The 16,438-nt window shown below is 40.7% G+C and overlaps 1 protein-coding gene across 2 annotated transcripts in view; it reads left to right on the forward strand.

The window, feature by feature from the left end:
• Positions 1 to 15,582: 15,582 nt before the first annotated feature.
• ZNF280D (zinc finger protein 280D) overlaps positions 15,583 to 16,438 on the forward strand; it is a 291,340-nt gene continuing 290,484 nt past the window's right edge. For both annotated transcript variants that reach the window (XM_060294220.2, XM_060294222.2), the window contains exon 1: positions 15,583 to 16,355. The gene's annotated coding sequence lies outside the window, so the exon portion shown is untranslated. The remainder of the gene's footprint in view (positions 16,356 to 16,438) is intronic.

Raw genomic sequence — 16,438 nt, forward strand, 5'->3', positions numbered from 1 at the left:
GCTGCCATTTTGTCATTTGATTGTTAGTCTTTTCTTTATTGATATGCAGAGCTCTTTTTTAAAAAATTTATTTATTTTTGGCTGCGTTGGGTGTTCGTTGCTGCACACAGGCTTTCTCTAGTTGCAGCGAGTGGGGGCTACTCTTCGTTGCGGTGCGTGGGCTTCTCATTGTGGTGGCTTCTCTTGTTGCAGAGCAGGGGCTGTAGGCTCGCAGGCTTCAGTAGTTGTGGCACACAGGCTCAGTAGTTGCAGCTCGCGGGCTCTAGAGCGCAGGCTTAGTAGTTGTGGCGCACGAGCTTAGTTGCTCCACAGCACGTGGGATCTTCCTGGACCAGGGCTGGAACCGGTGTCCCCTGAATTGGCAGGCGGATTCCTAACCACTGCACCACGAGGGAAGTCCCAATTCACTGTATTAAAGAACTTGTGTTCAATTATCAACAAAAAAAGTGGGAGATGAAAGAAAATGAGGATAATCAGGAGTTTAAAGGTTGACATTTTATGAGAATCTTGTTACTCTCAGCGATAAGCACATTCTTTATCACCTGGAAAGGCAACCTGGTGTCTGGAGTTGATAACACTCCTAACAATTATTTTAAGAAGTGCCATCCGTCCCTGTTCTGATCATTTACCAGCCCTCTAGTACTTGGGTTTTTAGTGTGTAGAAGTTTTCCTTTGTTGGAGTGAGAAGGCACTAATTACATGTGCTTTAATATGGTATGGATTCTCTGTTCCTGTTTTTTTTTAAAATTAATTTTTATTGAAGTATAGTTGATTTACCATGTTGTGTTAGTTTCTGCTGTACAGCAAAGTGAATCAGTTATATATATACATATATCCACTGTTTTTAAGATTCTATTCCCATATAGGTCATTACAGAGAATTGAGTAGAGTTCCCTGTGCTATACAGTAGGTTCTTATTAGTTATCTATTTTATATGCAGTAGTGTGTATATGTCAATCCCAGTCTCCCAATTTATCCCCCCCCTTTTCCCCCTTAGTAACCATAAGTTTGTTTTCTACATCTATGACTCTATTTCTGTTTTGTAAATAGCTTCATTTGTACCATTGTTTTAAGATTCCACATATAAGTGATATCATATATTTGTCCTTCTCTGTCTGACTTACTTCACTCAGTAAGACAATCTCTAGATCCATCTCAGTTCCTACTTTTTATCTTGTTATCTATTTTGGAAATAATTAATCCTTAATCTGTGAGTGTGACCTGCACATCTCCCTGAATATATAACCTGACTTCCATCATACCATTATGAGCACATGTGTCTACCTTAAAAAGACACTCAATACCAGAACCCTCCAGAAAGAGGAGAAACAGACAGAGCCAGGCCTGAGATTTTCATGGGAGTAAAAAAACTCTTTTTTGGCTTCCTCAACTCCTCTTGTGACTTCACCTCTCTTACTTCTGAGAAGAAGCAGATAGATATCACTTAGGAAAGTGGTTCTCAAAGTGTGGTCCCTGGACCAGTAGTATAAATATCACTTGGCAACCAATTAGAAATGCAAATTCTTGGGCTGCATCCTAGACCTACTCTGTGAGTGTAGCTCCATCTCAGAAACTCTGAGGGTGGGGCTAGCAACCTATTTTTTAACAAGTCCTTCCTGTGATTCTGATGCACACTAAAGTTTGAGAAACAGTGCCTTAGAATGGTGTCCCTGTGGGGCCCATAATGCCTCAGAATAATAAAGCTGAACACGAAGTGGGCTGCTAAAGTATAGTTACCTTGAATAGATAAAGACCATTAGAGAAATGTACTGAACAAGGTAGAGCAATGCTGAAAGGAATAAAATGCCTATAAATTAACCATTTTAAGATGTTTTCTAAAAGCAAAAGTTATTCCTGGTGAAAAGTCCAGAAAAAGAAGCTAGGTGACACCAAGTTCAGCTCTCACCACATGTCAGATCTTATAAATCTTTTCTTACAAGTCATTGGTATCTTTGACAAATTTAGTCTATTATAGTGAATTTATTGCTTATTTTAACATTTATGAAAAATCAGGAGAATACATGGTCAATATTCTCAAGTTCTTAGGTGTGTATTCTCAGTTTCTCTCAACTGGAGCTCTTCAGGGGTAAAGGATGTATTTTCTCTTTCTTATCAATAACTGTATCTTCTCTCTAACCCCAATAATCCCTCAGTAATTGTCTAATCAATTAAATGAGAAATTGTGTTTTCAGTGAAAGTTGCCTTTTCTTGAGTTCATTCCCCTGGGTGATTTGATAAAATGAATTGACTTGGATTGGATGATTTAGATTGCACTTAATTATCCACACTTTCATTTGAGAGGAGTTAGGGAACAATTGTTCTCATATACTGCAGAAATATTTTATTTTGAGACCATCTGTTGAATTTCTAATTTCACTGCAACAGCATTTTTATGCAATTACACATTAAGTTTTGGTGATTGGCACATTCTTCTCTAAATCCAAAATATCTTACTACAATTTTCCCTGTTTCATTTGCATTATAAGCCCGCAGGATTTTTCTTTATTGTTTCTAATCTTTAAACATATCACCTTAAGCTTTCAAACTATATTCAGTAGCATGATAAAAGGATGCCACTGAATATTTTAAACATCTATTACTTCTTCTGGAATTGGGAATGAAACCTGAGGAAAATACTAGATGGGACTGATATCCTTTTCCAGGTCTTTTGCTACCCTCTTCTACTCCATTTCTAACGGTCTGATGGTGTTCCGTCTTGATTTTACTCTATTTTTTATGAAGTATGCTTGATGGATTAAAACCATCAAAGATATAAATATTCGTTGCTTTCTAAATCTCTAAGCTTGCATTTAGTCTGTAGCTATGAGTCGACCTAAGATTAAAGAAAGTGAAAATGAAAGAGTTAATAATCATCTAGAATATATTTGCATTTCCTTCAATAACATTTTTTATTTGTACAAGCGATTTAGAATTTTATCTCTCTTCTAGCCCAATAATGCAGTTTTCTTAGAAATATAGCTTCATTACACTCATTTGTTGAATCAGAAGTGCTCTGATTTGTTTTTCTGGTGAACTCTGTAAGAACAGGAGCACTAATCTATAAGAAAAAAACTCTCTATCTTGGCTCTCCCAAAATGCTCCTGTATTGACTTGTGTGACTGTCAGTCACACTTGAATGGAGCTCAGAATACTAATGAGATCAAAATCATAGGCTTATCCCCAAAGGATCTGTTAACTTCTCTCAGAGAACCAGGGGTCTCTTCACCACAGATCTGTCTTCTATTCCTGACTATTTCAAAAAGTATTGGTCCCAGAAGAACAGAGCATAAGAATGCAACTGGCCCATCAATAACGTCATCTGTGTGTTGCCTTTTTTTTTTCTCCATCTATAGAATTGAACTGATTTAGAGATAGGTACACATAGAACTTAGAGAACTATTTAAAACATTAAGGTGATTGAGTAATTGGTAAGAAAGTGGGGGTTAGGGGAGGACGTATGCTCAAGTGGGAACTAATTCTCTGCATTTAAATTACAAATTTAAAATTGAGATTATACTCTAAACACAATTTTAAAACCTAATTATCTTATGAAAAATTTCAAACATACAAAAGTAGAAAGAATTGTATAATGAATGCCCTTGAACCTACCACCCAGCTTCAACAGTTATTCAAGCATCCTCACCTCCATATTAATTTGAAGCAAACATCAAATCATTTCATCCACAAACAGTTCAGCACTTAAATCTAAAAGATAGGATGCTTCTAAAAATTATAATGACAATATCTTTATCACATCTACAATGTTTATAAAAATGCTTTAATATCAGATATTCAGAATGGAACTGAATGTAGATGGATACTGTGAATAACGCTACAATGAACATGGGAATGCAGATATCTCTTCAAGAGAGTGATTTCAAATCAAATTTCCCCAAATTGTTTCACAAATTTTTTTTATTACAGGTGATTTGTTTAAACTGGGATCCAAAAAAGATCCACACAGTGAATTGTCTGATATGTAAGTCTGTTAATCCATGGCTTCTCCCTCCTCTTTCAATTGATTTGTTAAAGCAAAACTGTGTTTCTTGTCCTGTAGTATTTTCCATAGCCCGGGTTTTCTGATTGTAACTCTCCTGGTGTCATTTAATATATTCCTGTACCACCTGTAAATTCTGCAAATTATTATTTATATATATAGGATTGATAAAATTCTAGTTTGGTTTTTGGCAAGAATATTCCATAGTGATGTTATATACAGGAGGCAAGTAATGTCTGCTTGTCTCTCTTTTTGTGAAGTTAGCCATTATTGATGATCATTTCCTAGTTGCATCATTTCATTACAGTTTACAATATGATGATATTCTGTCATTTCTGCATCGATTATTAGCTGGAATACTCTGTAAAGAGAAATTTCTTCTCATCAACTATTAGGTTACCCTGAGGTACAATATGAGAGGTGACATAGATGCAATCTCTCAGCCACCCAAAATTCCCTACTTGGCTGACTGGAAATATTTTGACTGGCTAAAATTTTAAAGTGAATTAAACTATCTTCCAAATAAATGCAATTGGTATACATTTTGGAGTACTAAAAGTTTTCTTTAATTTTTGAACGTGATACTTCTGATTCCAATTTAGATATCATACAATCTGCCTTTTTCCCAAACAGAATGCTTTTTTTCTTTTAACATCTTTATTGGAGTATAATGACTTTACAATGGTGTGTTTGTTTCTGCTGTGTAACAAAATAAATCAGCTATACATATACATATATCCCCATACCCCCTCCCTCTTGCGTCTCCCTCCCACGCTCCCTATCCCACCCCTCTAGGTGGACACAGAGCACCGAGCTGATCTCCCTGTGCTATGTGGCTGCTTCCCACTAGCTATCTATTTACATTTGGTAGTGTATATATGTCCATGCCACTCTCTCACTTTGTCTCAACTTACCCTTCCCCCTCCCTGTGTCAAGTCCATTCTCTAGTAGGCCTGCGTCTTTATTCCCATCCTGCCCCTAGGTTCTTCATGATCTTTTTTTTTTTTTTTAGATTCCATATATATGTGTTAGCATATGGTATTTGTTTTTCTCTTTCTGATTTACTTCACTCTGTATGACAGACTCTAGGTCCATCCACCTCACTACAAATAACTCAAATTCGTTTCTTTTTATGGCTGAGTAATATTCCATTGTATGTATGTGCCACATCTTCTTTACCCATTCATCTGTTGATGGACACTTAGGTTGCTTCCATGTCTTGGCTATGGTAAAATGGAGCTGCAATGAACATTGTGGTACATGCCTGTTTTTTTTTTTTTTTTTTTTTGCTGTACGTGGGCCTCTCACTGTTGTGGCCTCTCCCATTGTGGAGCACAGGCTCCGGATGCGCAGTCTCAGCAGCCGTGGCTCATGCGCCTAGCCGCTCCGCGGCACATGGGATCTTCCCAGACTGTGGAATGAACCCGTGTCCCCTGCATCAGCAGGTGGACTCTCAACCACTGCGCCACCAGGGAAGCCCCCATGCCTCTTTTTGACTTATGGTTTTCTCAGGGTATATGCCCAGGAGTGGGATTGCTGGGTCGTATGGTAGTTCTATTTTTAGTTTTTTGAGGAACCTCCATACTGTTCTCCATAGTGGCTGTATCAATTTACGTTCCCACCAACAGTGCAAGAGGGTTTTCTTTTCTCCACACCCTCTCCAGCATTTATTGTTTGTAGATTTTTTTTTTTTTTTTTTTTTTTTTTTGTGGTACGCAGGCCTCTCACTGTTGTGACCTCTCTTGTTGCGGAGCACAGGCTCTGGATGCGCAGGCTCAGCGGCCATGGCTCATGGGCCCAGCTGCTCCATGGCATGTGGGATCTTCCCAGACCGGGGCACGAACCTGTGTCCCCTGCTTCGGCAGGCGGATTCTCAACAACTGCGCCACCAGGGAAGCCCTGTTTGTAGATTTTTTGATGATGGCCATTCTGACTGGTGTGAGGTGATACCTCACTGTTGTTTTGATTTGCATTTCTCTAATGATTAGTGATGTTGAGCATCCTTTCATGTGTTTGTTGGCAATCTGTATATCTTCTTTGAGAAACGTCTATTTAGGTCTTCTGCCCATTTTTGAATTGGGTTGTTTGTTTTTTTGATATTGAGCAGCATGAGCTGCTTGTCTATTTTGGAGATTAATCCTTTGTCAGTTGCTTCGTTTACAAATATTTTCTCCCAGTCTGAATGTTGTCTTTTCGTCTTGTTTATGGTTTCCTTTGCTGTGTAAAAGCTTTGAAGTTTCATTAGGTCCCATTTGTTTATTTTTGTTTTTATTTCCATTTCTTTAGGAAGTGGGTCAAAAAGGATCTTGCTGTGATTTATGTCATGGAGTGTTCTGCCTATGTTTTCCTCTAAGAGTTTTATAGTGTCTGGTCATACATTTAGGTCTTTAATCCATTTTGAGTTTATTTTTGTGTATGGTGTTAGGGAGTGTTCTAATTTCATTCTTTTACATGTAGCTGTCCAGTTTTCCCAGCACCACTTATTGAAGAGGCTGTCTTTTCTCCATTGTATATGCGTGCCTCCTTTATCAAAGATAAGGTGACCATATGTGCATGGGTTTATCTCTGGGCTTTCTATCCTGTTCCATTGATCTATATTTCTGTTTTTGTGCCAGTACCATACTCTCTTGATTACTGTAGCTTTGTGGTATAGTCTGATGTCAGGGAGCCTGATTTCTCCAGCTCCGTTTTTCTTTCTCAAGATTGCTTTGGCTATTCGGGGTCTTTAGTGTTTCCATACAAATTGTGAATTTTTTTCCAAACAGAATATTTGAAAGCTATTTTTCTAAAACTCCTGGGCATAGGCTGCAACCCTTTTCTTTAGGAAGAAAATTAAATTAGAGTAGCAGTGTCCAGAGGGAAGCCAACAGTGATTGTCATCATTTATTTTCTTTATTTACACAGTTCATGTGGTCAGATTCTTTGGGATAAAGGTGATATTGGTCAAAACTCATTAAATAAGTTAGTTCATAGGTATATTTAAAAATTAACTCTTATCCAACAAAAGAGTTTTCATTTTGGGTTAACAGAACATTCACCCTTCATATTATTAGGGGACCTCAAGCATTAAATACTTAAGCAGAACTCAGAGCAGACTTGAAACTGTGTAGAGTTTCCATGTTCTGATTTCAGTACTTAGAGTCTAGCATGCCAGAAATCGAAAACCAGTATGAATGCTTTCCTGTAGACAATTACTGTTTCTGTCCATTTCCATTCATTGTGGAGAGAGAGAATTTTTGGATGAGCATGATTGCCAGATAAAATACTATACCCAATTAAATCTGAATTTCATATACACAAGTAATAATTTTTAGTATAAGTATGTCCCAAATATTTCATGGAACATATTTATTCTAAAAATGGATTTGTTCTTGGTCTAAAATTCAAATTTTATTGGGCATCCTGCACTAAATCTGGCAACTCTATGGATTAATAAAGCCTACTGGTCACTGATCCTTGAAAATTAAAAAGAATATATGTTGTATAATGTAAAGCAACACTTCTAATACAAGTTACCTCAGCTGCTTGTTAGAAAGCAGATCCTGATTCTGCACATCTGGAATATGACCTGAGATTCTGTATTTTTAACAAGCTCCTGCTTAATGTTGATGCTGTTACTCCATAAGCCACTATTTGTGCAAGGCTGTAATGAACATATTTGTTTGTTTGTTTGTTTGTCTTGTTTGTTTGTTTTTTGGTAGCCCAGCATCTGAACTCTCTGAGCTTGGAGAACTTACTGATATGTGAGGCTTGAAAGAAAGTTAATCCCATTTCTTACTATCTAGAAAGTGAAAGAAGTTGTCAAATACTTTACTGTCCTCCCTTCCACCCTGGATTCAGGTTCACGGCCCACCCTCAGCCAATCAGAAGCACCTGCATGGCCTTGGGTAGAGAACTAGTAACACGAAGAAGCAAGGACAGCAGTCAGTTCTTTCTCTTGAAGCATTGCAGTTGCCAAGTTAAGTTCCCGGGGCAGTTTTGGTGGTGGAGGAAGGCGGCAGAGTCCAGCATGTTGAGCAGCATCAGTAATAGCAGTCTTCTCCTGGGCTGTTTCTGCAGTATGATTTGGGGCAGTTCTGAGCTTGGTTTTCAACCCTCATAATGATTCTGCGAGCTGCGCACTTTGCTGCCGAATCAGTCAGAATTGATTTTTGTTGCTTGAAACTAAGAACACTGATGAAAGCAAATAATCCGCCAGACACTAGCTGGCACAGCCCATCAACTGGCAGTATGTGTATGGTTGCCACCAAGGTCACCACTCAGGATGATCTCTGCCTTACAGGGTGAGGACAATTCTGAGACAGGTGCGATCTCTACTTGGTGGAAGGATGTCGATTTCCTGGCATACATCTCTATGTCGCCTCTGGCAAGGAGGTTTCTGACAATGACCAGTCTTAGCTTGATAGGACTAGTCCTATATGCTATAGGACTATAGGAGGGTTATATGCTAACCCTCTCATTAACTAGTTATGTGACTTAGGGCTAATCACTTAGAGTCTGTGAGCTCCATTTAGACTACATGTTTATTATTACATTTGTTCATATTATATCATATGGATATTTGGATAAATAGATATTTATAATAGATAAGTGGATATTTCATATAAATAGAATCACACATCCATAATTATTCGTTACACTAGTTTTTTTTCAGCTATATAGTGAGCCTCCAGGAGGTCTATGTCTAACTGAACTGTTCGTTTACAATGTATAGCACAGTGCTTTATACATAGTAACTACTCAAGATAATAAGATAGGGGCTTCCCAGGTGGCGCAGTGGTTGAGAGTCTGCCTGCCGAGGCAGGGGACACGGGTTCGTGGCCCGGTCCGTGAAGATCCCACATGCCATGGAGTGGCTGGTCCCGTGAGCCATGGCCGCTGAGCCTGGGCGTCCGGAGCCTGTGCTCCGCCAACGGGAGAGGCCACAACAGTGAGAGGCCCGCGTACTGCAAAAAAAACCCCCAAACAAACAAACAAACAAAAGATAGTAAGATAAACACTTGTTGTTGTTGAAAGGATTAAATGAGTCCATCAGACTTTTGTTACTCTAAGTGTGGTCCCTAGACCAGCAGCATTAGCATCACCTGGAAGCTGGTTAGAAATGCAGTATTGGGCCCCATCTCAGATTTAGAGCCTGCATTTTCATAAGATCCTCAGGGGATTCATATTTTCATTTAAGTCTGAGAAACACTGCTCAAGACTGCCAGTTCAGTGAGGGCAGGGATTACGTGTGGCATATAGTAAGTACTCAGTACTATTATATGAGTAAATGAATTGAGCTATTTCAATTCATTCAAAACGTGAAAGCATTTTGTAAACTGTTTTAAGCTCTATATACGCAGGATTGCCAAAGAACAAAAGTTTGTTTTTTTGGCTTCACTAAAATCTTTTAGAGAAATAGTTTGGACTGACACTTTATAATGCCAGCTTATATACTGAAGCAAGTATATTTATTTTTCTTACATTTGAATGACAATTCCATGAAGAAACCCAGTTTTAGATTAAAAAAAATAATAGTCCCTTAACTGAAATGGACTTTAAAGTGAGTTTATTAGCATGACAGCTAATTACAGAACTTCTTACTTCTAAAGATTGACAGAGAAAATTTATCGCATTTCTATTTCCTATGAGATAACACCTTGATCAAGAGCTACGATGCCAATGTCAGACTTTAAGAGAAGGATTGGTAGATGTATAGTTAGCGTCAACCTCTAACAAAGAAAACTCATCTAGTTTCTCACTTAAAGTCTAGCTTGAAATGCTTTATTCATTTAATCATTCTTCAAATCATCAAACATTGATCAAATTTGTCACTATTTGACAAGTGCTGTGCCAGGGCTTTCTGATGGATTGCCAGGTACAATATTCTTGAGGAGTTCCATATCAATACAATGATGATAACTTTTTAAGTACATAGGCTAACAAAAGACGTTTTATGATTTATGAATTCATGAATGTTAAAGTCTTAAAGTGCTATAAAAATGAAACCACATTAATTATATATTTAACAAGTTTATTGGAAAGAGTAAAATTATATTTTCCTGGTAAACCCAGGCTGTATGGTTAACACATATAGAATTGTTTTTATTCAGGGTTGCTCTAAAGAATATAACAGGGATATCCTGGTTATTTTCCATTTGCTCCTCCAGATCCATTTTCCCGTTTTCATCCTATTTGCCTTGCTCGACACTGGAGGCTGACCTCTACAGACCATACTATCCAAGTCCTCTAGCTTCTGGCTGGGTTTGGCCTATAGGAGGTACCAAAAGAAGTTTAAAGAGTGGGAGAAAAAGAGGACAAGTGTTTATTTCCCAGCCCTTTGATGGGCCACATTTGGCAGTGGCTATGTTTCTGTTTATAGTCACAGCTTTTGTCAGAAATCCCCTTCCAAACTACAGCTCTTATTGGGTTCCATTAAAATCTCCCTTCCCCTGCTCCTTCAGGCTTAAGGCTTCTCATTGTTACTAGTCCTTAAGTGCTTTACCATTGTTAGTTGGTTCCCTTAACCCTTCCCACTATATATTTACCTCTGTAAATTATCCCTTTATTAAGCTCTTTTTACCCTTTTGAGTGTGCCATCTTTAGTGTTATAAGAAGAGGCAATCAATCAGCCAGTATCTAAGGACTGCCTGCTGGGCTGGTACTGTTAAGACATATAATACATGATCCTGCTCCAGAGACACTTACAGTCCAGTGAAGGAGATAAAACCAACACATGTGAAGCAATTAGGAAACACTACACATTGGTATCTGAGAGACATTTGGTTTTTTGCCACTCGGCATCAACTCATTCTTCTGATAACCGTACCCTGATTTTCCTCTTCTATCGCTCTCAGTCAATGTCTTCTAGGTGGAGTGGACTCCACTCTCAACAACATGAGTAATCATTCCTCTGGCCACATGTCCTAATCAAAGCCAATAAAATATAAGGAGATATTGCTGGCACTTCTGGGAAAGAGGCCTGCACTCTTCCACTGAGATTGCTAACAGTGAGGATTATGTGAACTGGAGCTGCCAGGAGCCACCATATGGAGCCTGAGAAAGAAGCCAACACAGAACACAGAGCCAGGAGATGAAGCAGAATAGAATTCTAATGACATTGCTTAAGCCCTTGGATCAAGCTATGCCTTAAGCTAAATATATCACTCCTTCTTTAGTTATATGAGCCAATAGCCAAAATATTCTTTTTTTGCATAAGTCAGTTTAAGTTGTGTTTTTTATTTTGTCACCTGCAACTAAAATAGGTCTAACAATTCATAAATTGGTACTGGGAGTGGGGACTAGTAACAGAAAGACCTTAAACTGTTGAATCAGTTGATTCAGAGGAGGCTCCATCTATACTGGGCTGGGAATTCAATAGCAAAGTAGTAGGTTAAACTGGCACCTGTTGTATACTAGGATTCAGAAATGTGCCTATCAAGTATGAAATGTGAAAGGGCCAAATACTAGAGTACAGATACTAGAGTACATCAAGTATTACATGTTGGCTTTTAGTTAAGTCCTGTGAGAAAGACTCAGGTTTAGGATTGAGCCTTATTTATCTAAGGCAGAGAGAAAAAAAATACTGCTTTGTTACAAATGACCATTTTTGCTTATAGACCGCAATCGAATATGACAGAAACTTCAATAATCCGGAGCCATTAAGGGTGGAAAAGCCTCCAAAGAATGTTGATACCAATGGAGGCAAGACATGGAAAAGACTGGCACTTAGAAGAAGTCTGCACACGCCCAGTCCTCTCTCAAGCAATTCCTGCCTGCTTAGAAGGATAATTATCTCACTTTGCTCCTCCAGCACTACTATGCCATTACACCCACACACCCACCCCCTCCAGCCCCGTTGCAAAACCAGTGGCTGTTGTTTCAAATTGTTCTCAGGGAGAAACCAAAATGGAGGCCATTAAGGGAGGAGATTACCAAGGCCTATTACCAAAACACAAAAATAGCCATATTAGAATCTAGATGCAAAGACTGCAGTTTTACATGACCTCTGGCTTTGGAGTTTTTTCCACCATGGAACTGGAGACATACAAATAGACTGCAAGCTTACTGAGAAGTAAAGGAAATTATATTGTGAGAGAAACCTTAAATCTAGAGAACAAAACCGAGGCTAATTACCCCTGTAACAGGTAATGGAGAAGCCTGAGTAGCTTAATACAACGAATGTTTATTTTTCACTTTTGTAGAGTCCAATATCAGTATTCCTGATCAGCAGGTGGTCTTCTACAAGGTCATTTAGTTACTCAGACTCTTTCCATCTCATGGCTCTCTTATGTATCCTCCAGGGTCTTAGAGTCCTTTCAGTGCAGCCATAGGAGGAAAAAGAGACCAGAGAAGGCTTACCTGGTTCTTAACCACATTGTTAAGTGATTCACACCACTTCCAATCATAGTTCAATGAGATAGTCATATGACTTTACCAAGATTAACAGGGATGCTGGGAAATATAGTCCCTGACTATATAGCTACTTCCTAGCAACAACTCTACATAACAGAAGAGGATCCCAGCTGTTTGCTGGTGAAAGCTAGTTATCTCTGCCATAGCAAGTGATTTTTCAACACCCACTGTATTAAGAAGCAGAATGCTAAAGAGGTATGGTCCCTAGCAGGATTATCCTCCCCATTGTCCATTACAGATATGGCATGGAAGAACAATGGATGAGAGATTCTCCAAGAGCACAACATATGGCAGCCAGATGGGTTGATCAAAGAACTTTTTCTTCTCTCATGGTAGGAAGCCTTTGCTATTCCTGTCCAGCAAGATACGATATATCCAACGAATTGGAGACCACTGTGTGTTTGCCATAGTCATTTTTCCAAATGTAAGTTTTTTCTTTTTCTATTATAAATTAAGTACTTTGTAGCTAATTTTATCATGTAGCCTTAGGTTGCTAGACCACGAAGAACTATATTGCTACAAGCTGGGGAAACATGATTTATCCTGCTGTCTTGGACTTGAAGTTATCAGCAGTAACTAGATGATCTTTGGATCATCTCTCTTTGGGGAGGAAGTGAGTACATTTGTGGTGGGAAAAAATACTGTTGCATTGAGTAGGCATAAACACTTTTTTTTTTTTTTTTTGTGGTACGCGGGCCTCTCACTGTTGTGGCCTCTCCTGTTGCAGAGCACAGGCTACGGACGAGCAGACTCAGCGGCCATGGCTCACGGGCCCAGCCGCTCCGCGGCATGTGGGATCTTCCCAGACCAGGGCACGAACCCGTGTCCCCTGCATCGGCAGGCGGACTCTCAACCACTGCGCCACCAGGGAAGCCCCATAAACACTTTTAAAGGCATATATAGAAGAGGAATATTTGGGGACATCAACAGAAGAACAGGGATGTGTTGTATGTCCTCTGTTTCCATTACCCAGGACATATCCACCTTTCCTCTGATAACCATAGTCCCATTTTCTAAAGTGGAATCATCTTTTTGTGCCATTCATGTGTTATTAAAAGGCTCAACTTCTGGGATGGGCTTCTGATTCAGACCAGGCCAATCTGAGCATCTTCTCTGGGCAACAGTGATTGGTTTAGGAATGGACACAATTTTTGCAGGTAGTGAGGACAGTGTGGGCTTAGAGCTGCTGGTTGCTGATTTGTGGAGCCTGAGAATGAAGCCAACAGCAGAGGAAACAGCCAACATATCAGGGAGAATTCCAATCTTGATAACATAATTTGAACTTTTTATTCAATCTTGAACTTTTCAGTTATGTGAGCCAATAAATTCTCTTCCCTACTTAAGCCAATTTGAGTTGGATTTTATGTCACTTGCAACCACAAACCCTTACTGAATCAATACTAAGTTGTGTGAGGGTAGATCCATAAATAAATATACATAGGAATAAGTGAACATGAATATTCTTGAGGGGCAGATCCAACTAAAATTGAAGGGGTAGATTGAGGAGTAGCTTATAGGGTAAGAGGGAACTAGATGGGGTCAGAACAAAATCAGTCAGAAGAGTAAATTTAATGCACTAGAAAAATATAGCCATGAAATTATTGAAGCATGAAGAGATGTGCTAAAAGTAAAGATTTAGAATGATTATTCTCACAGGTGATTGGAGCAGAGCCAGAAGGAAGTCAGAAATACCATCTACAACTGTTCTTCCTGATCTTTGCACAGCATTCACACTGGCCTCCTTGCTTCCTACTAATTCAAACTCACCATTCTCCTGCCTCCAAACCTTTGCACTTCTTCTTGTCTCTGCTTGGAAAGTTCTCCCCCAAACTTTTGCTTGGCTTTCTTCCTCATTTCATTCAGACCACTATTTAAACATAACTTCTCAGAGAGGCCCTTCTATATCAACTTAGCTAAAATATAAACGCACTACTTCCACCTGCATCCTTGTGTGTCCTTCTACTCTGCTTTGTCCCCACAGCACTTACCGCTACATGACATTATATTGTGTATCTATTTGTTTATGTAAATGTATAGTCTGTCTCCCCCACTGGAGGAATTGCAATGAGATTCCATGAGTGCAGGTACTTGTTTTATTCACTGATGTATCCTTGGTAAGTACAACAGAGCCTGGCACATAGAAAGTCCCCAATGAAAGCTTGCTTGATGATGAATGAATGAGTGAAATGCAGTAAATGAGACGGGGGGCGGGAACATCACAAGAGGGGTGAGCTAGTCTCTTAAATTCCTAGAACATTCCTATGATTTCAGCCAAAAACTCTGCTTAAAGCTCCCACTTTTGCTCCACCTCCGCAAGGGAAAGGGAATTAGGGAAGTTTACTACTGCTAAAGCAAGGACTTAAGATATTCTTCGTTCCCGGACGATTCTGGTAAGAATGCTATTTTCTCCTGAGTTACCCCGTTAAGAAGACACATCTCCAAATCCCAGACTGGACAGGGTTCTTTCACCATCTCAGCTCCAAGTAGAGCTCTGAGAGAAAAACGAAGTGGTGGTGTCTGAAAGTCTCAAAGGTTCCAAAATATTTTTCTTCCCGGGGATCGGCATCCAGGTGAATTTCAGAATAACAACGTGGAGAGGGCAGGAGTCACATGCCAGGCGGAAAAGGGAACCGGGGGCAATCTTCACTGATCCTTCGTTACCACCCAACCTTCTAGCGTGGCCTGCACAGAAACCAGCACGCCGACACTTCAAGGCATAGTGGTGTTTTCACCAAGTTTCCCTCCCCGGCGGTTTCTCCCCACCCGCCCCTCCCACTGCAGGCTCAGCCTCCGATTTCCGCTGATCCCGACTGGAGGGAGCCCGGAATCCAATTACGTTTCCCAAGGGAGCGCAATCCACCCGTCTGGTCGCGAGGAGGGGGCGGGGGTCGAGGAGCTGCGGAGGACGCCCCTCCCCCGCCGCCCGGGCCTCTGGGCCGCCGCAGCCCCGGGCGGGGTAAGCACAGCCTTGGAGGAGTACGCGGCACCGCCGCCGGGACTATTTGTCCTTCCGCGCGGGCGCTGAGGTCCGGATTCGAAGTCGACCCGGCTGAGTGGCAGGAGATTAGCCAAGGGTTTCCCCCGCCGCGCGCCCCCGGCCAATCGGCGCTGCGCGGGCGGTGCTCGCGGGCCGCGTACACGCGCATTCCAGGATCCACGCCTCACACGAACAGCCTCACCCCCGCGCACGCTCCCCTTCCCGCCCCGCCCTCCCGGCTCCACGCGCGCGGCTCCTCGGGGCCTTTTCCCAGGACTGGGCCTGGACCGTGGCTTCTGGGCCCCTCGGTGCTGCTCGCCAAAGTGAAAGTGAAATGAGGAAGGACGGCCGAGTGGTCTGCAGGAGAAGAGTAATTAGTGTGAACCATCTGTGTCAAGATTCACATTAAGCCTCACCACCCTCAGGGTCGCTTAAAAGACTGGAGTGAAACTACGGAGACTGTCGTTGAGGAGGAAGAAAGAGGACAGCCCTCCTGATTTTTTAGAGATTGGGTGGAGAACTCTTCCCATATCATTGAGTGTTCTCTAGTCAGAGGACTTTAAACTGCTGGATTTCTCACTTGGTTTTCAGCTGTGGTCAGAACACTTGATATAGCCTTTCTCCCTCTGGGGGGAAAGAAAACAACATCCTCTCCTGCACACATTGTCAGACTCATGAGGCCACAACTGACATACATGCTGGAAGGAGAAAGTGCTCTGTGGTGCCTTGTTTTCTCTTTTGAATTACGTCCTCCTGAGACTGTGGCTGACCCTAGGCCCATGGCGTTCCTGCATGTGATTGACGTGCGTGATTAGCAGGCTAGTGAGAGAACCAGGGAAATTGCTGTCAAAACAATTACATACAGGGACATCAGAACAATGGCTTGAGAGCCCCCAGGGACTTAGAGACCATCCTAGCTCTGCCACGCATGCCCTCTGGGACCGTGGCCAAGTCACATCATCTCTTTGTGTCTTCGATTTCTTCCTGGTAAGTTAAATAAAACTATTCTACCACTTCCAATTTCAAAGTATATTATTAAAATAAACTTAGATAACTGAGGTAAAAACATT

The sequence above is a fragment of the Globicephala melas genome, chromosome 2, assembly GCF_963455315.2.
Source record: "Globicephala melas chromosome 2, mGloMel1.2, whole genome shotgun sequence".
Classification (NCBI taxonomy): Eukaryota; Metazoa; Chordata; class Mammalia; order Artiodactyla; family Delphinidae; genus Globicephala; species Globicephala melas.